Genomic DNA, 13807 nt, shown 5'->3' with positions numbered 1-13807 from the left:
TGTGTAGTCTGTGAATTTTGAATGCAAATCTAAAGCAAAAAAAGAAAGCCAAAAAGTTCAAGCCAGAAAGCAACCAAGAAACCAAACCCAGATAAAAAAGACCCAGCTGTACCTTGTCAGGCTGTTTTTATCCTAGCTGGTGATTTGCCCCACCCCTGAGCCAGGGAATTGAGGGAGGGGTTGTGGGTAGGGCCTGGGGTATATAAGGCAGAGCTTCGAAACAAAGGAGCTTCTTTAAAGTTTGGCTCTTTCCAAGGTAAGGTCTCTGGGGTGTTTTGTGTTTTTAATGTTTTCTGTTTTGTTTTTGTAATTTTTAAAAATTTTTTTTCTTTAGGTCTAAGTTTTAAGTTGCCAGAATGTTTATGTGTCCATGTGCCACTGAAGTCTTTTGTGCTGTGATTTTCTTTGAGGTGTTATTGTTATTGCTGGTACTAAGCTAAGTGTTTTTCTTTTGTTGCTTTCAGCCACAGAAGTAATGGCAGAAGTTGTTTTTGGTTTATGTTCTTGTTAATGGGATTTTGTTTCTGTTCTTTTTTGTGTATAGTGGTCATGGCTGTGGTTACTGAACAAACATACAGGTTATGTGGCTAAGAGCTTTTGTAAGAGTGCTTTTGGGTCTGTGGTATTACAAAATCTAAGTTCGATGCTTAGGTTTACAGAAGACCAAAAGGGAATATTATTATTGTTTTGGGATGAGGCTGTTAAAGCAATGGTGGTATTTGGCAGAGAAAGGTCTAAGAATGTTTTTTAGTTAGCTCATTTATTATGTTAAAAGTCTAAAGTATAGGAGACGCTGGTTCTTTACACTCTGCATGTAGTTAAGATTTCAGAGTATTTCTTTTTAATTGTTTGCCTTTAAAATGTTATATGCCTACTTTTTTGTTTGGGTTTTTTTCCTATTGTTATTGCAGATGAGAGAAATGAATTGGGTGGATGCTTTTAACACCCAGGTGTCTAGTATGAGACACCTGAGCAATAAGTATTATTTGAGACTTAAGTCACTATAAAAACAAAGCAGGAAGACTACTTTTTGGCAGAAGAGGGGTGGGGAACAGCATCAGAAGAGCAGGAATAGGTCTGAAATGTGCCATAAAGATGACAAAACCGAAATGGGCTGTTTTATAGCACCATCTCACAGTGGGCAAAGTAATACAGCTTGACTGTTTCAATGAGTGCATTTGATTGTGATCTGTGTTGGCGCTTCCACATCACTGCTAAAACTAAAGGTGGTAAGCCTGTTGTTTGGACTCGTTCTTTCTATTCTGACTGATTACATTGGTTATTTAAAAGTGGGCTAAGTATTTGTTTTCAGTACTTGTAATAGTTCAGGAAAGAACATACTTTGTTTCAGACACCTCAGCAATAGTCTTCTGGGGCACTGCTCCAGTTTCCTTTTCCAGTTGTGAAAAGGTGAGGGTTTATTTTGGAGCATGTTGTCTCAGTGTTTAGAAGAACACAGCAAAGGGGTTCAGTTTTGTGTTTGGTATTGCAGGTCTGGCCCTGGACCTTTGGAGTCAGATGAGAGCTTGTGGTGAGTCACGGAAGTAAGGAGAAGGATTGTAGGCTGGGTCAGTTTTGCAAGAACCATGGTCATTGGATTTTTTTGCTCTTCTAGGGCATGGAGAGCAGGAGACGCTTGGAATCAGACTGTGGAATGGCTTTGGGACAGGCAAGCGCAGCGTTGAGGAGCTTTGGAGGAGGCCGAGGTTTGGTAAGGAGCAGGCCGGGCGGGATGGCTGGGGTGGTGGAGATGAGGGCCACCACAGGCTGTTCCCTGTTTTTGGTTTGTTTCTGCAGATGATGAAGAGGAACTTGTCAAGGTCTGCAGCATGGCTGGCGTCTGCCGTGGGAGTTCTGAGCAGTGAGGTTGCTTCGAGACGCATGGAACTATGCAAGCTAAGTAGAGGGACCGCTTTAGGAGGCAAGGGGGTGGGAGACAGCGTCAGAATGGCAGGAAGGTGTTTGAGATGTATCATTCCAATGTAGTGTTTGATCCAGAATGTCTGAGAAGACGCTTGGAGGTGGCTGGGAGGGGAATGGTCAGTTTTAGTGAAGGTAGTGCCTGGGAGTTAAATACCAGGATGAAAAGGTGCCATTTGTGGGGCTTAAGTCTGGGGTGTCGTGTCAGGGACAGTAGGTAAGGGTCCTTGGTGAAGCAGGCAAGGGTGGGAAAGTAGTGTTTGTTGCCTTTGGCTCCTCGCAGAGAGTTGTGCTGTGGCTGCTTCAGGCGAGGTCCAGCTTTGGTTCCTAGCCAGAGAGTTGTGCTTTAGAAGTGCCTGGAGAAGTCCTGACCCTGGGAGACCTTCCTAGATACGGTTGGCCGCTTCTTGCGACGTGGGCTGGCCCCCTGCGTAGCAACGAGCGTGCGTTTTTGTGAGTATGAAAGCCCGAGCCTCATGCTGTGTGAGGGAGGCAGAAGCTCATGCCAGCCAGGTGAAGGTTGCCTGCGCGGGGACGCCCGCTAAGGTTGGGCCTGCCACCTCGCACTGCCATGACGATTGTCGGAGCTGGTTTGCTGATGGTCTTCCCAGGGTCCTTGGGGTTGGTAAGATAAGGAACCATGAGAAGCATGCTTTGCTATCTCTATAGTTTTTTTTTTTGTCTTAGTAAGCTAGCTGTGAGTTTTCTGCTTGTCTCTGGTTTTCTGTCACGTGGATTTCTTGAACTGTGGAACGTATGTGGTGGGGTTTTGTAATCACAGTGTAGTTCTCTCCTCTTGATGAGCTGTGTGAATGGACAGAAGAGCTGTGAGAATAAGCTTGGGTTTAATGAGTCAGAGCCAGAGAGCCTGCTTGGGAGTGGGTGTGATAGTCTATGTAGAGTTAGTGTCTGAGGCAGAGGGTGTGAGGGTCTGTGTTGAGATTGACAGGCATACACAGACTCATATTCAGACAACCCAAGTGTCAGTGTGAGCTTAGGCTGAGACTTAGAGGCAGATTAAGCTTTTACTTGGCATTGCTGTGAATAAGGCCAGGTTGTTCTTGCAGATGGCGAGATGGTTAGCCCTGTGTGAGAGGCTGATGGAGGAGGGTTGAGCTGAGTGAAGGTACCAGGTGGGTAAATTTTTTGTTTCAGAAGGAAGCTATGCCTTATTCTCCTGGCTGGCTTATGACTTGCTGTGTGTTTTTAAATTGGTAGGTGCGGAGCGAGGTGCGAAGCAGAGCTGGGTGCCCCTGAGCTGTCTTGGACTCGGTGAGTTCTGCTTATCAGACTGAAGCAGCAAGTGAGTGAGCGTCTTGTGGTTTTTGTGAAATTAAAACCAGCTTTTCATGTTGTGTTCTGCAGGTGGTGCCCAGGATCAAAGAAGAGAAGGGAAGGCGTGCAAAGTCCAATGGAGGAGTAGCAGAGTGACGGGAGAGGGAGTGGGGACTTGGTGAGGGAAGGGTGTGACTTTGAACCCTCTCTCAGGGTTTGTCTGTTTGCCTTGGTGTTTCAGGTGCTGCAGGTAACTCGGGAGAGGTGAAGGTGCCAATGTTGGAGGGCTGTGAGGAGGTAAGGGGTTTGTGTGTGTGTGCGGTAGCTTAGAATTGAGAAGAACATGTTCAGTGCTTTTAGTATTTGTGTTTGGTATTGCAGGTCTTGCCCTGGATCTTTGGAGTAGGATGAGTGCTTGAGTTGAGTGAGGGAGGTAAGAAGGAGGATTGTGGGGTCGGTCACTTTTGCAAGAACCATGGTCATTGTCTTCTGTTGCCCTCCTAGAGCACGGAAGGCAGGAGAGACCCCGGGTCACTCTGTGGAATGGCTTTGGGACAGGCAAGCGCAGCGTTGAGGAGCTTTGGAGGAGGCCGAGGTTTGGTAAGGAACAGGCCGGGCGGGATGGCTGGGGTGGTGGAGATGAGGGCCACCACAGGCTGTTCCCTGTTTTTGGTTTGTTTCTGCAGATGATGAAGAGGAACTTGTCAAGGTCTGCAGCATGGCTGGCGTCTGCCGTGGGAGTTCTGAGCAGTGAGGTTGCCTCGAGAGGCATGGAACTATGCAAGCTAAGTAGAGGGACTGCTTTAGGAGGCAAGGGGGTGGGAGACAGCATCAGAATGGCAGGAAGGTGTTTGAGATGTATCGTTCCAATGTAGTGTTTGATCCAGAATGTCTGAGAAGACGCTTGGAGGTGCCTGGGAGGGGAATGGTCAGTTTTAGTGAAGGTAGTGCCTGGGAGTTAAATGCCAGGATGAAAAGGTGCCATTTGTGGGGCTTAAGTCTGGGGTGTCGTGTCAGGGACAGTAGGTAAGGGTCCTTGGTGAAGCAGGCAAGGGTGGGAAAGTAGTGTTTGTTGCCTTTGGCTCCTCGCAGAGAGTTGTGCTGTGGCTGCTTCAGGCGAGGTCCAGCTTTGGTTCCTAGCCAGAGAGTTGTGCTTTAGAAGTGCCTGGAGAAGTCCTGACCCTGGGAGACCTTCCTAGATACGGTTGGCCGCTTCTTGCGACGTGGGCTGGCCCCCTGCGTAGCAACGAGCGTGCGTTTTTGTGAGTATGAAAGCCCGAGCCTCATGCTGTGTGAGGGAGGCAGAAGCTCATCCCAGGCAGGTGAAGGTTGCCTGCGCGGGGACGCCCGCTAAGGTTGAGCCTGCCACCTCGCACTGCCATGATGATTGTCGGAGCTGGTTTGCTGATGGTCTTCCCAGGGTCCTTGGGGTTGGTAAGATAAGGAACCAGGAGAAGTATGCTTTGCTATCTGTATAGTTTTCTGTATTAATAAGCTAGCTGTGAGTTTTCTGCTTTTCTCTGGTTTTCTGTCACCTGGAATTCTTGAACTTTGGAATGTATGTGGTGGGGTTTCATAATCACAGTGTAGTTCTCTCCTCTTGATGAGCTGTGTGAATGGACAGAATAGCTGTGAGAATAAGCTTGGGTTTAATGAGTCAGAGGCAGAGAGCCTGCTTGGGAGTGGGTGTGATAGTCTATGTAGAGTTAGTGTCTGAGCCAGAGCGTGTGAGGGTCTGTGTTGAGATTGTCTGAATCAGAATCTGTGTATGCCCCTCAACCCCTGTGTCGGTGTGAGCTTGGGGTGAGACTTAGAGGCAGAACAAGCTTTTGCTTGGCATTGCTGTGAATAAGACCCGGCTGTTCTTGCAGATGGTGAGATGGTTAGCCACGTGTGAGAGGCTGATGGAGGAGGGTTGAGCTGAGTGACAGTACCAGGTGAGTCAATCTGTGGTGACAGAAGGAAGCTATGCCTTATTCTCCTGGCTGGCTTTTGACTTGCTATATGTTAATTTGGAGGTGCGGAGGGAGGAGCCAAGCGAGATACCTGCCCCCGAGCTGAATTGAACACGGTGAGCTATGCTTCGCAGACTGCAGCAACAGGAGACTCGGTGTCTTGTAATCTTCGTGGAATTTGAAACATCCCTTGTGTTGTGTTTTGTAGGCGATACCTGGTCTCAGACATAGAACCGAAGATCTGCACAGGCCAGCGGTAAAGTGACGAGAGGGGGAGATGGCGCTTAGTGAGGGAAGGGTGCAGCTTTGAGCCCTCTCTCAGTGTGTCTGCTTCTGTTTCTTTTTCAGGTGCCGCAGCCAACTCGGGAGAGGTGAAGGCGCCAAGCGTGGGGAGCTGTGAAGAGGTAAGTGGGTTGTGTGTGTGTGTGTGTGTGTGTGTGTGTGTGTGTGTGATGGCTGGGTGTTGAGGAGAACATGGTGAAGGGGTTCAGTATTTGTGTTTGGTATTGCAGGGCCTGCCCTCTGCCTTTGGACTGGGATGAGTTCTTGAGGTGAGTCAGTGAGGTAAGCAGAAGGATTTTGGGTTCGGTCCCTTTTGCGAACACCCTGGTCATTTCTCTCTATTGCACTCCTAGGACTCGGAGGGCAGGGCAGGCCCGGAATCAGACTCTCAAATCGTTTTGGGACAGGCAAGGTGAGCACAATGTTGAGGAGGTTTGGAGGATGCAGATGGCTGTGACGCGACAGGCCGCTGGGCTCGGCTGGAGTGGTGGTGATAGCGGCCAGCACAGCGTGGTCCCCTTTCTTGGTTTGTTTCTGGCAGATGATGAAGAGGAACTTGGCAACGGCTGCAGCATCGCTGGAGTCTGCTGCGGGAGTTCTGAGCAGTGAGGCTGCCTGAAGAGCTGTGGCAGGATGCACGCTAAGTAGAGGGACTGCTTTTTGAGGCGAGGGGGTGGGGGACAATATCAGAATGGCAGGAAGGGGTTTGAGATGTAGTGTTGTGATGTAGTATTTGATTCAGAATGTCTGAATGTCCGAGAACACGCTTGAAGGTGCCTGGGAGGGGAATGGTCAGCTCTAGTGAAGGTAGTGCCTGAGAATTAAATGCCAGGATGAAAATGTGCCATTTGTGGGGCTTAAGTCTGGGGTATCGTTTCATGGGCAATAGGTAATGGTCCTTGGTGAACCAGGCAAGGGTGGGAAAGTAGTGTTTGTTGTCATGGGCTCTTCACAGAGAGTTGTGCTTTTGATGCTTCATGGAAAGTCCAGCTTTGGTTCCTAGCCAGAGAGTTGTGCTTTAGAAGTGCCTGGAGAAGTCCTGACCCTGGGAGACCTTCCTAGATACGGTTGGCCGCTTCTTGCGACGTGGGCTGGCCCCCTGCGTAGCAACGAGCGTGCGTTTTTGTGAGTATGAAAGCCCGAGCCTCATGCTGTGTGAGGGAGGCAGAAGCTCATCCCAGGCAGGTGAAGGTTGCCTGCGCGGGGACGCCCGCTAAGGTTGAGCCTGCCACCTCGCACTGCCATGATGATTGTCGGAGCTGGTTTGCTGATGGTCTTCCCAGGGTCCTTGGGGTTGGTAAGATAAGGAACCAGGAGAAGTATGCTTTGCTATCTGTATAGTTTTCTGTATTAATAAGCTAGCTGTGAGTTTTCTGCTTGTCTCTGGTTTTCTCTTACCTGGAATTCTTGAACTCTGGAACATCTGTGGTGGGGTTTTATAATCGCAGTGTAGTTCACTTCTCTTGGTGAGCTGTGTGAATGGACAGAAGAGCTGTGAGAATAAGCTTGGGTTTAATGAGTCAGAGGCAGAGAGCCTGCTTGGGAGTGGGTGTGATAGTCTATGTAGAGTTAGTGTCTGAGGCAGAGGGTGTGAGGGTCTGTGTTGAGATTGACAGGCATACACAGACTCCTATTCAGACAACCCAGGTGTCAGTGTGAGCTTAGGCTGAGTCTTAGAGGCAGATAAAGCTTTTCCTTGGCGTTGCTGTGAATAAGGCCAGGTTGTTCTTGCAGATGGCGAGATGGTTAGCCCTGTGTGAGAGGCTGATGGAGGAGGGTTGAGCTGGGTGATGGAAGCAGGTGGGTAAATTTTGTGTTTCAGAAGGAAGCTATGCCTTATTCTCCTGGCTGGCTTATGACTTGCTGTGTGTTTTTAAATTGGTAGGTGCGGAGCGAGGTGCGAAGCAGAGCTGGGTGCCCCTGAGCTGTCTTGGACTCGGTGAGTTCTGCTTATCAGACTGAAGCAGCAAGTGAGTGAGGGTCTTGTGTTTTTTGTGAAATTAAAACCAGCTTTTCATGTTGTGTTCTGCAGGGGGTGCCCAGGATCAAAGAAGAGAAGGGAGGGCGTGCAAAGTCCAATGGAGGAGTAGCAGAGTGACGGGAGAGGGAGTGGGGAGTTGGTGAGGGGAGGGTGTGACTTTGAACCCTCTCTCAGGGTTTGTCTGTTTGCCTTTGTGTTTCAGGTGCTGCAGGTATCTTGGGAGAGGTGAAGGTGCCAATGTTGGAGGGCTGTGAGGAGGTAAGGGGTTTGTGTGTGTGTGCGGTAGCTTAGAATTGAGAAGAACATGTTCAGTGCTTTTAGTGTTTGTGTTTGGCATTGCAGGTCTTGCCCTGGATCTTTGGAGTAGGATGAGAGCTTGAGGTGAGTCAGGGAGGTAAGGAGAAGGATTGTGGGGTCGGTCACTTTTGCAAGAACCATGGTCATTGTCTTCTGTTGCACTCCTAGGGCACGGAGGGCAGGAGAGGCCCCAGGTCACTCTGTGGAATGGCTTTGGGACAGGCGAGGCCAGTGTTGAGGAGCTTTGGAGGAGCCCGAGGGTTGGTAAGGAACAGGCCGGGCGGGATGGCTGGGGTGGTGGAGATGAGGGCCACCACAGGCTGTTCCCTGTTTTTGGTTTGTTTCTGCAGATGATGAAGAGGAACTTGTCAAGGTCTGCAGCATGGCTGGCGTCTGCCGTGGGAGTTCTGAGCAGTGAGGTTGCCTCGAGAGGCATGGGACTATGCAGGCTAAGTAGAGGGACTGCTTTAGGAGGCAAGGGGGTGGGAGACAGCGTCAGAATGGCAGGAAGGTGTTTGAGATGTATCATTCCAATGTAGTGTTTGATCCAGAATGTCTGAGAAGACGCTTGGAGGTGCCTGGGAGGGGAATGGTCAGTTTTAGTGAAGGTAGTGCCTGGGAGTTAAATGCCAGGATGAAAAGGTGCCGTTTGTGGGGCTTAAGTCTGGGGTGTTGTGTCAGGGACAATAGGTGATGGTCCGTGGTGAAACACAAATGGGTGGGAAAGTAGTGTTTGTTGCCTTTGGCTCCTCGCAGAGAGTTGTGCTGTGGCTGCTTCAGGCGAAGTCCAGCTTTGGTTCCTAGCCAGAGAGTTGTGCTTTAGAAGTGCCTGGAGAAGTCCTGACCCTGGGAGACCTTCCTAGATACGGTTGGCCGCTTCTTGCGACGTGGGCTGGCCCCCTGCGTAGCAATGAGCGTGCATTTTTGTGTGTATGAAAGCCCGAGCCTCATGCTGTGTGAGGGAGGCAGAAGCTCATCCCATGCAGGTGAAGGTTGCCTGCGCGGGGACGCCCGCTAAGGTTGGGCCTGCCACCTCGCACTGCCATGACGATTGTCGGAGCTGGTTTGCTGATGGTCTTCCCAGGGTCCTTGGGCTTGGTAAGATAAGCAAACATGAGAAATGTCCTTTACTGTATCCTTTACTAGTTCCATCATTTCTGATATTATTAAGGTTGTGGAGAGTTCCGTGTTTGTCTCTGGTTTTCTGTCCCCTGGAATTTCTGAAGTTTTGAAGCTCTGCGGTGGTTTTGTATAATCACAGTGTAGTTTTCTACCTTCGATCATGTGTGTGACCGCTAACATTTCTCATCGCTTATGTTTGAGCAACGGTCCGTGCAGGGACGTAGTTTTGGCAGCCAGGGTGTTTAGGATGTTCCTGGGAAGACGGTTCCCGCTGATTTATTCCAGCGAGGCAGAGGTAGGCTTGGCAGGGACGAGCGGAGGCAGAGTTTGGGCCCGTGGGAAAGGCATCAGGGTGTTGCATTTTTCATGCGAGTGACTATATGTAGATGTGTGGAAGCGTGTGTGGGCGTTTCTAGTCTTAGGGCTTGTGTGTGTGCGTGGGACGTGGGTTGCAGATTTAAAATATTTGTCCTTTCCAGGTCTTTAGATGTTTAGAAACTAAAATCGCAGACATGGGATTTTTGTTCTTTTCCTCCCCAAGTTGTTTTTTTTTTATTGCTTCCAGCCAGTCTGCGAGGCGACGTTTGTCACTGCCTATGGTTGAGCGGCAGTCGGTGCAGGTATGGGCTTTTCAGGCAGGGTAATTTTGAGGCTTCAGGGAATTTAGTTGCTGAGAATTCCTGACGCCAGGCTGGGGGGGGTGTTGTTTTGTATTAGGAAAGAACATGTGAGAGTTGGTGTGGCAGCCCTTAAGTTGCTGTCTCATATAGGGGTGGAGGTGGTGGTTAAGTATGTTTCGGTGCAGTGAGTGTTGTCTGTTGGGTGCACATAGTTAGCTTTGCAGACATAGAGACAAATAAAGCAAGGGGAGGATATTTAGAGGTCATATTGTAATGATTCCGAGAGAAATGTATTTTTGTCTGCAGGTTAGTGTGTTGAGGACCTGTAGCTTGCAGAGGAGCTCCTTCTGTTTCTGGATGGCGATTTGCAGCATGTAGAAGATTTCAGAGGCAGGAAAGCTGTCGGTGTCAAATGGAAGGCTGCATTGCCGTGTGTAAAGGACGTCTGATGATGGTTATGTGACAAAGCATGCTACCTGTCTAGCATCTTGTGTAAGTAGTAAAGCGTTGTTGGATTTCTGAGGATGCATAGTAAAATGTGAATGATGTCATTTATGTATGTAAATGCATTTAAATGAAATGTATGATGTGACCTTACATGAACTTAGTTAATTAGTAAATGTTACTGGTATTGGCCTTCGAATGCCGGTGTTAGGCTTGGAAAGCTGGTGTTCACCTTAAAATGAATGTCTTAGTGCTAGAATGCTGGTGTTAGTCTTAAAATGGATGTCTTAGTCTCAGAATGTTGGTGTTCGTCTTAGAGCGCTGGTGTTAGTCTTAGGGTGCGTATCAGTCTTAGAATGCATGACAGCGTTAGAATGTCGGTCTTAGTCTCTGAATGGTGGTGTTAGTTTTAGAATGCATGTCAGTGTTAGTTTGTGGGTTGTTGTCTGTTTAGGGCTTGTGTGTGGGTGGGGCGTGGGTTGTCTATTTAAAATGTTTTCCCTTTTTGGATTTTGAGATATTCAGAAACAAAAAAATCGCAGATGGGGGGTGTTGTTTTTCTCCCTCTACCGGCAGGGGATTTTTTCCCCGGTCTGCGAGGTCTGCGAGGCGACATTTGTCAACGCTTCTGTTAGAGCAGTGTTCGGTGCAGGGACGAGGTTTTGGCAGGCAGGGTGTTTAGGATGTTCCCAGGAGCACGGTGCCCGTGTATTTATTCTCAGCGAGGCAGGGGTAGGCGTCGGAAGGGAAGAGCGGAGGTGGATTTTGGAGCCGTGAGGCCGGCAGCAGGGGAACGCGTTTGGTACGTGTGTGAGCGTATATAGATGCGTGCAAGCGTGTGTGGGCAGTTCTAGGCTTTGGGCTTTTTTCTTTGCATCAAACGTGGGTTGTCAATTTAAAATGTTTTTGGAACTTGGATGCTTTTACAACTTAAAAGTTTTTAGAAATTAGTGTCTAATTGGAGAACGTACTGTCTCAAAGGAGAACTTAGTGTCTAAATGGTGATCGTAGTGTCTAACTGGTGATCCTTGTGTCTAATTGGTCATCCTTGTGTCTAATTGGAGAACCTTGTGTCTAACTGGAGAACTTTGTGTGTGCTTGGAGAACGTAGCGTTTCAATGGACAAGTTATAGTTTCAATGGAGAACTTTAGTGTTGCAATGCAGAATTTAGTCTCTTATTGCAGAATTTAGCATTTCAATGGAGAACTTAGTCTCGTATTGCAGAATTTAGCATTTCAAGGCAGAACTTAGCCTTTCAATGCAGAACCTAGCATTACAATGGCGAGCTTAGCGTTTCACTGGAGAACTTAGCGTTTCAATGTTTTGGTGCAGTGAGCGTTGTCTGTTGGTTGCAAATATGTAGCTTTATAGACATAGGGAAAAATAAAGCGAGGGGAGGATGTTTAGAGGTCATATTGTAATGATATTGATAGCAATATGTTTCTGTTTGCAGGTTAATATGTTGAGAACCTGTAGATTCAAGAGGAGCTCCATCTGTTTCTGGATGGCTATTTGCAGCATGTAGAAGATTTCAGTTAGAGGCGGGAAACCTATCCATGTCAAATGGAAGGCTACATTGCCGTGTGTAAAAGGACGTCTGATGATGGTTATCTGACAAAGCATGCTACCTGTTGAGCGTTTTGTGTAAGTAGTAAAGCCTTGCTGGATTTCTAAGGATGAACTGTAAAAAGTGAACCGTGTCATTTATGTATGTAAATGCATTTAAATGAATCGTATTATGTTACTAATTAAGTTCATGTAAAGTAAATGTTACTGGTATTGTCCGTAGAATGCTGGTGTTAGGGATAGAATGGCGCTGCTAGTCTTGGAAAGTTAGCGTTCAACTTAAAATGAATGTCTTAGTGCTAGAATTCTGGTGTTACTCTTAAAATGAAAGTCTTAGTGCTAAAATGCTGGTATTAGTCTTAAAATGGATGTCTTAGTCTCAGAATGTTGGTGTTCGTCTTAGACTTGTGGTGTTAGTCTTAGGGTGCATGTCTGTCTTAGAAAGTATGACTTAGGATGCTGGTCTAAGTATCAGAATCATGGTGTTAGTTTTAGAATGCATGTCAATGTTAGTTTGTGGGTTGTTGTCGGTTTAGGGCTTGTGTGTATGCGTGGGATGTGGGCTGTCAATTTAAAACGTTTTTCCTTTTTGAATTTTCAGATATTTAGAAACAAAAAATAGCAGATGGGGGATATTGTTTTTCTCCCTCTTAGGCCAGGGGATTTTTTTCCCAGTCCCAGCTGGTCTGCGAGGCGACATTTGTCAATGCCTATGTTTGAGCAGTGTTCGGTGCGGGGACAGAGTTTTGACAGGCAGGGTGTTCAGGATGTTCCTGGGACCGGAGTGCCTGTGTCTTTATTCTCAGCAAGGCAGGGGTACGCGTCAGCAGGGAAGAGCGGAGGCAAATTTTGGGCCCGTGGTGCCGGTGGCAGGGGAATGCATTTGGTACGTATCTGAGCATATATAGATGCGTGCAAGCGTGTGGGCAATTCTTGCGTTTGGGCTTTTCTCTTGCCATTGAATGTGGGTTGTCAATTTAACAGGTTTTTAGAACTTAAAAGTTTTCGAAATTAGCGTCTAATTGGAGAATGTACTGTCTCAAAGGAGAATTTAGCATCTAATAGGTGATCCTAGTCTCTAATTGGAGAGCCTCATGTCTAATTGGAGAATGTATCGTTTCAGTGGAGAACTTGCGTTTCAATGGGGAACGTAGCGTTTCAAAGCAGGACATAGGGTTTCAATGCAGATTTTAGCGTTTGAATGCTGAATTTAGCGTTTTAATGTAGTATTTAGTATTTCAGTGCAGAAGTGAGCATTTCAAAACAAAACTGAGCATTTCAATGGAGAGTCTGTTTCATTTCAGAACTTAACGTTTCATGGGAGAACTTAGTGTTTCAATGCCCCAATGGAGAACTTAATCTCGTACTGCACAAGTTAGCATTTCAATGCAGAACTTAGTGTTTCACTTGGGAACAATGGTGTTGCAATGCAGAATTTAGTGTTTAAATGCAGAATTTAGCGTTTCAATGGAGATTTTGGCTATGCCGATTCAATCTAACTCTGCCACATGAAAGGGAGACTAAGCTGGGATAATATTACCAGTCAGAACTAACCAAATGTGGGCTAAGCTAATCTGACCCGGGATAATCTGACCCGGGATAATCTGACCCGGGATAATCTGACCCGGGATAATCTGACCCGGGATAATCTGACCCGGGATAATCTGACCCGGGATAATCTGACCCGGGATAATCTGACCCGGGATAATCTGACCCGGGATAATCTGACCCGGGATAATCTGACCCGGGATAATCCGACCCGGGATAAATCGACCCTAACTCTTACCCTAATCCTAACCATAAACCTAATCCAAAACCTAACCCCCTAACACTACCCGTAACCAAAGATGTCTCCCCAATCCTTATCCCTAAAATAGACTAATCTGCCCAGTAGCAGAGTGAGTAGAGCAGGAATAATCTACCCCAACCCAGATTCGGTAGGGCTAGGCTAACCCAGGCTAGGCTAGCCTAATGTAATCTAACCCTAGTTATGCTAAACCACATTAGGCTAGGTTAATCTAACCCAGGCTGACCTAGGCTAGTCTAATCTAACCCAGCAGAGCTAGGTTATGATGATCTAACCGATGCTAGGCTAACGCAGGCTAGGATGGGCTATTCTAATGTAGCCCAGACAGAGCTATGCTAATCTAACCCAAGATAGGATGGGTTAGGCTAATCTAATCTAACCCAGGCAGAGCTAGGATAGGCTAGGGTAATCTAAGGCAGGCTAGGCTAAACTAACCCTAACCGTATATTAAACTCGGCTGGACTGGGTGAAACTGAGCTGGACTGGATTAAACTGGGCTGGACTGGATTAAACTGGGCTGGACTCAGTTAAATTGGG

The sequence above is a fragment of the Pezoporus wallicus genome, unplaced genomic scaffold (assembly GCF_028554395.1).
Source record: "Pezoporus wallicus isolate ANWC-B61680 ecotype Strahan unplaced genomic scaffold, APGP_CSIRO_Pwel_v1 scaffold_7736, whole genome shotgun sequence".
Taxonomy (NCBI): Eukaryota; Metazoa; Chordata; class Aves; order Psittaciformes; family Psittacidae; genus Pezoporus; species Pezoporus wallicus.
The sequence above is the reverse complement of the archived record's forward strand: the minus strand, read 5'-3'. Positions refer to the sequence as shown.